Source organism: Crinia signifera, chromosome 1 (genome assembly GCF_055691185.1).
Source record: "Crinia signifera chromosome 1, ASM5569118v1, whole genome shotgun sequence".
NCBI lineage: Eukaryota > Metazoa > Chordata > Amphibia > Anura > Myobatrachidae > Crinia > Crinia signifera.
In genome coordinates this window covers 452,854,862-452,861,784 of record NC_139217.1, presented here as the reverse complement: position 1 = coordinate 452,861,784, position 6,923 = coordinate 452,854,862, and positions in this window count along the sequence as shown.

Below are 6,923 nucleotides of genomic sequence, written 5' to 3'. Positions count from 1 at the left end.
GGAGACACCGTGTTAGATTATGTGTAAAGGGTTATGGTGCGACTAGACAGTGAGGTGTTCATGAGTTCACATGTCAACAGGTGAACCGCTTGAGGGAAGAAACTTTTTTGGTGGACCTGGTGGGAATACCCCTGTAGCGTCTGCCTGATGGCAGCAGGTTAAACAAGCCATGGTCATGATGTAGTTGGTCCTTGACTATCTTCGTTGCCAGCTTTTTTGCTCTGGACAGGTGAAGGTCCTGAACAGAAAGAAGGTCCTCCCAGATGATCTTCTCCGCAGTTCTGACTACCTTTTGGAGCAGTGCTGGGCAACACCGGCCCTCCAGATGTTAATGAACTACACATCCCAGGATGCTTTGCATTAGTTTTGCTATGTGGCCATGCTGAAACTGATGCAAGGCATGCTGGGATGTGTAGTTCATCAACATCTGGAGGGCCGGTGTTGCCCAGCCCTGTTTTGGAGTCTACATTTGTGTGTCTCGCTGGCGGAGCCGTACCAGACCAGTATTGAGGAACACAGTACAGACTCCACAATTGCAGAGTAGAAGAGGAGCAGAAGCTTCTGTGGGATGTTGAACTTCGAAAATCCTTCAATGGTCGTTGACCACCAGATATGAAATGTTTTACTCTGATCCGTCTTCACGTTTTATAATTCTTGTCACAGAAGGAACAGTTACGAGGTTACAAAGGCACATCAAGCTCAACGTGCTTTTTTTTTTTTGTCCCGAATGTTGACATAGTCGACATGGACACCATATCGGTGCATTGTGTCCCCTTGCATGGCTGGCTGTGCTCGCCATGCTTCGGGCACAGTGACTCGCTACTCTCGGCACACTATTCTCCCTTCCCGCCATAGTGCATGGTATGAAATACCAGTGAAGAATAGGAAAATGTGTGTGGTGCGCAATTAGCAGCAGCCAGTACTAGGGATAGTCAGTCCCTAATAATATAGAAGAAAAAAAGAGATTTTTGTTGTTGTACCGGCGCTGGCTGAAAAACACACTTGAGACGGTATAGCAATTATCAATTTTTACCGAATAATCCACATTTAGTAAATTAATATAAAAATGCAATACAATACAATTTATTAAAAACTCAAAAATTAAAATTAAATAGATGACTAATTGTGGGGCTCAGTCTCTCAATCAATTTAGTGGTGAATTGAATAAAAAAGTCATAAGACAGCTGAATAAGGGTATAGAGATATTACCATCCTTGTTCCTCCTCAGATGTTTTTAGGAGAAAATTTGTAATCCAATGGTTTTGATGAAGTGGACCAAATTTTCCCAGTGCTCTATAATTTCAAGAGCTCAGGACTCCCTTGTTTTGTAGCTCACCTTGGTATCCAATTAGGGATTGGGCTAAATCCCACAGCCTCATCTTTTTTCAGGATTAAGTTAGCGTGGTGTGCTAATGATGGGGAGAAGTGGGTTGGTCTCCGGGTTGGGTTACTCCTTTCAGCTGGTCAATAAAGGTGCTCAACGCATTTCCGGCTCCTGAACACAGAACACTTCTCAGCTCCTATGTTTACTGGCTGATGTTTTGGTCACTTTTAAAAGCTGGCGGTGCTTTCACTCTAGTGACGTGGAGGAAGCCACAGGAGGGCAACAACCCAGCAGCAGGACTGCTACCCCCCCTTTGTGCAAGGAGGAACAGGAGGAGCACTGCCAGAGCTGTGAAAAATGACCTCCAGCAGGCCACAAGTGTGCATGTGTCAACTCAAACGGTCAGAAACAGACTCCATGAGGGCCCAACGTCCACCGGTGGTAATTGTGCTTACAGCCTAACACCGTGCAAGACGTTTGGCATTTGCCAGAGAACACAAAGATTGGCAAATTTGCCACTGGCGCCCTGTGCTTCACAGATGAAAGCAGGTTCACACTGAGCATGTGACAGAGTCTGGAGACACCAAGGAGAACGTTCTGCTGCCTGCAACATCCTCCAGCATGACCGGTTTGGCAGTGGGTAAGTAATGGTGTGGGGTTTCATTTCTTTGGGGGGCCCCACAGCCCTCCATGTGCTCACCAGAGGTAGCCTGACTGCCATTATGTACCGAGATTAAATCATCAGATCCCTTATGAGACCATATGCTGGTGCGGTTGGCCCTGCAAGACAAGGCTAGACTTCATGTGGCTGGAGTGTGTCAGCAGTTCCTGCAAGACTAAGGCATTGATGCTATGGACTGGCCCGCCCGTTCCCCAGACCTGAATCCAATTGAGCACACCTGGGTCATCATGTCTTGCTCCATCTACCAACGCCATGTTGCACCAGACTGTCCAGGAGTTGGCGGATGCTTTGGTCCAGGTCTGGGAAAAGATCCCCCAGGAGAGCATCCGCCACCTCATCAGGAGCACGCCCAGGCGTTGTAGGGAGGTCGAGGCACGTGGAGGCCACACACACTACTGAGCCTCATTTTGACTTTCATCAAAGTTGGATCAGCCTGTAGTGTGTTTTTCCACTTTAATTTTGAGTGTGACTCCAAATCCAGACCTCCGTGGGTTATATATACCAGGTCTACACCCTTGAACTCCACACACTACCCAGGGCTTACTATAGCCACCTAGAGACCAGGCCAACTAAAGGGCAAAGCCCCACCCCAAGAATGGTATAGCCACATCGAGTAGCGGCTCCAGAGCAGTTCAAAATTCAAACTTCCACCCCAACCGCTGCCAAACATCACTGGCCAGAACTCACTGGCAGTTGGTATAGCTCCCCCATTTGAATTTTGGACTTTGCTGCACCCCCACTTCTGAAGTCACACCTCACCAGTACGACAATATCTGTGGATGTGGCCCTAAAAGTTGTCATGATCCTTTTCATTCCAAGGCCCGAGACTTGGACCCAATGAAATGTTCCCCATTGACAATTTTTGTGATGAGTAACACAGAAAAATATAGTTACCCCGACCCGCTATAAAGTACCTAATGCTAACGGTAAATGTGTCCAGAAGTAGACAACAGTGAATTTTTTTTTTTTAAACAGCTGTCGCATTCCACCTGAGCAACATACAATTGTAAAGCGCAACGGAATCTGCTGCGCTATATAAGAAACTGTAAAGAAATAAACATACGACTGATAAAATCAGAAGCTACAGTTTCATCTCCAATTGGTGTCCTTTACTGATCCACTGAAGGAGAGTTTGCAGATGAAATGCTCATGTATGATTTTATGCCAGCAATAAACATTACTAGAAGCCGTATATCTGTAGTTATCATTTCAGGAGCAAATAAAACCATTTCCTGCTTGTTACATGTAATAAAAAATATTCTTCACAAAGCATTGTATCACAGGGTCGCCTGGAAGTCAGCATGAAATACGGTGTGCGGTTTCTGCAGAAGGGAGATAACTGATGTGACGCACGGCACAAAAACAGTAACAAGAAACGCAGATGAGGAAATAAAATCAAGGAGAAATTTTAATTCACTGTACAAAAAACAAAAACTGTCTGACATGTAGGCAAGAGGATCCTGCTGATAAAGTCTACTCAGTGGGCTCGTGACGAAACGCGTTGAGTTGGTGCCATGATGACCTATACTCTTTGCTGACTGGAATATTGCTTACAGCAGGTAAGGTCTATGTCCTGATCTTGCATGTATTTTTTTTTTCATATTATTTATTACGTTTTATTTTTTATATACTACTTCATAGTAACTTACCCAAGACTGGACCGCCTCCTCAAACCCAAATATACTGTTATAATGCTGGCTGACTCCTCCCTTTTGGCGATCTAATACTCCTCCGGTGCCTCACAGTGAATGGGAGCCAGAACCTCTGCAGTCTTTATACAGCACTTGCTGTTGGAGAAGCCAAAACCAAATACTAATAAAGCTTTATGGCACTGGGCAGTATGTTTTTTTTTTTTTTTTATAAATTCTTTATTTTGGCATTTGAATTTTGACAAAAATAAACAGTACAATCAGTTGTGGATATGACAAATTAGGTTAAATGTTTCAATGAAACAAGAATGGAGAGTTACATTTCAATAAATCTTGAAAATAGCGATTCCGCTTTAGTAACAAGAAAGGAAAAAAGAAGAAATAGTGAACTTTTTATCGCCATTCAATCTAGTCTGTTCTTTAATGTCTACAAATAAACTTTGCCACAAAAACAAATGAGGTAACTGTAAGTGGACAAGACAGGGGGATAAGAGAAGTAGGAGAGATTTAGGATGGGGGGGGGGGGGGAGTGGTGTTATTTATTCTGTGCGAAATGAGGCTATTGGTTCCATTGTGTCTCAGTCCCTATGCCAAAAGGTGTATTTGACTACTGGTCACAATCAAAGTGCCTCGGCCGGTACCTGGTTTTTCTATGTTGTAGACGACTTAAATTCAAGCCATGGTAACCACGTGGCCACGTAGTCCGATTGTTTGTCTAAAGCTGAATAGTATATGTCTTCCATGGCACTATAAAAATGGGCAGTATGTTTTGATCCAGAATGTTTTGATATTTAGGATGAAAAGCCTCATTAATAAAAATAAAAGAAAGGAGCGTGAGCAGTGTGTCATTGCAGCCAGGAAGAGGTGCGGCCAGGAGTCGTTGAGGCTGAGAGCTGGGGGGATGCGGCGGTAAGGTCGGGAGTCAATGAGGCTGGGCCAGGCCAGGAGTCAATGAGGCTCACACTGCACAGAGCTGCACAGCTGGAGATGGGATCAGCTGGGCAGGAGTAGTAGTAGTACGTTTATTTATAAGGCGCAACAAAGTGTCCGCAGCGCCGTACGTAGCAAACAAAAAAATAAATCACAAGGTAACGTACAGGGTGTGTTGATAAAATACAGCATAAATAGGGTTATAGCTGGTAGAACTAAAATCAGCATCAGTTCTGAAGTAGGTGTGGAAATTGTCGAGGAGACTGAAGATGAAGTAGAGGAAGGGAAGAACGGCAGGAGCACAGGTGAGGTAAAGAGGTAGGGTGAGTACGTGAGGAAGGAGGGCCCTGCTCATAAGAGTTAACATACTAAAAGGAGGTGGGTGGACGAACGAAAAACAATAGGATAAGTAGGAACGGATAGGAGGAGCAAAAGAGGTTAGGAGGAGGAGGGATAGGCTAGTCGGAAGCATCTTAGCTGGTGATCAGGCGCTACCCTGTATTAGACAGAATTTAGGGCCAAATACTGGGATCCCGACGATCCCAGGATTGCCCACCCTAGTTGATAGCCTTGAGATTTAATTGTGCCATGAACAGCTTCATGTGCATCCCCCCCCCCCCCCCCCACACACACACACACACACACACCTACCTCCCTGTGCCACATGCATGTTCTTTTCTATTTAAGTTCCCTTTTTTTTTTTTTTTTATTCAGTGAACATAGAGCTTATGTGGGTTGGTTTTCATCCTGCGGACAGGGAGTTTGGCTACTGTACAGTCCCATGGACTTCTTTTTATTATTCACAACTGTAGTCACTGGAACATCATGCTGCTTGGGCCTTTACCTTTACTAATTGTTTTTTCTTATCTCATCTGACAACTCTCTCCTTGGCTTTCTCTGGCTAGGTTCAGTGAGGTGCACATGCAGAGCTGCCGAGACATACTATGGGCCCAGGTACTGGATGAGTGGTGTGGGAAAACGTGCCACCACCTCACACCAACTCCATAAAATATATAGAATAATGAAGATGTTTATTCTCATTTATGGGTTTCTCAGGACATATACTCAGGGGTGGATTGGGAACTTAAAGTGGCCCTGAAAAATTTCTAGAAGTGGCCTCACATGGGCGGCACTAAATAAAATGGAGGCGGAACCAACACCAAATTAGGCGGGATTGTTAAATCACTACACCTGTTTGGAAGCTGTTGGTTGCAGTCTAGTGTCCCCCAGACCTTTAAGCTGCTGTGGCAAACCACAAACCTCCACATTTCACATAATACCCCCCACCCCCCTACTGAGACTGAACACAGACCCCCAAAACCACCATCATGCAGACAAACATCTCATTACCATAATCCCCCCCAATATCACAACTATCTTCACCCCTCCCCCAGTGGAGCCCAGAAACACTGCAGACATTGTTACACCCCCAGATAGCACCCACTCCTGTCCCTGTTACAGGGTATAGATGGGCAACTGCCTCAGATGAATTTTTGGTGCTCTGCTCTGTTAACCGGCAAAGGCTGGTTGTGTAGGTGACAGGTGGGTGCGGGGCCACTACTCTGGACAGGGCCACATCTTTGAAAACAAAACTCACTTGCTGACAGACGGCCTCACAGGTGCATTGTGCAACGACCAGGGGTCTTCCCTGTAAGGTGAACGTCCAATCCGCCATGCATATATTACACACATAATAACATGAATACCCCAGTCATGTGCTGCCGCCGCTACAACCGCCGCTGGCATATCCACATGTCGTGACCTCCCCCACACACCACTGACCACCACACCGGGTATCGCTGGTCGGAGCTCCGGCAGGACTGCCGGCCGTCAGGGCTTCCAGCTCCTGCGAGTCTCGACCATACTTTCCTACCTAAAGAAGCTAGGGATGGCCATCGACCATCGATGATTCCAAATCATCGATGGTTCATGGCCGATGTCGAATACTTTTGCCATCGATGGGGGAGAACCAGATGGTTTCCCTCCATCGATGGAACAGCAACGATGTTTTGCTTTTTTTTTTTTTTAAAGTGCCGGGACATAGAGCTTAGCTTCGCCCCTGACACCAGTGAAGCCCCACCCCCCATGTTTTGATTGGACCACAGGCCAATCAATCAAACACAATGGATGACCATCAAAATGTAAAAATATTGATGGTCAGCCATTGCATAGTTTAGCACTATCGATGGCCAGTTGCAGAATTGCCATCAATGGCAACCATCGATGGCAATAACAACGATGGCCATCCCTGTAAGAAGCCTGGAGAGGAGAGAGGGGAGCCCCACCCCCTTTCTTTTAAATGCCATGATTTGCGGCTCTTCAGGGCGGGGGTGGTACT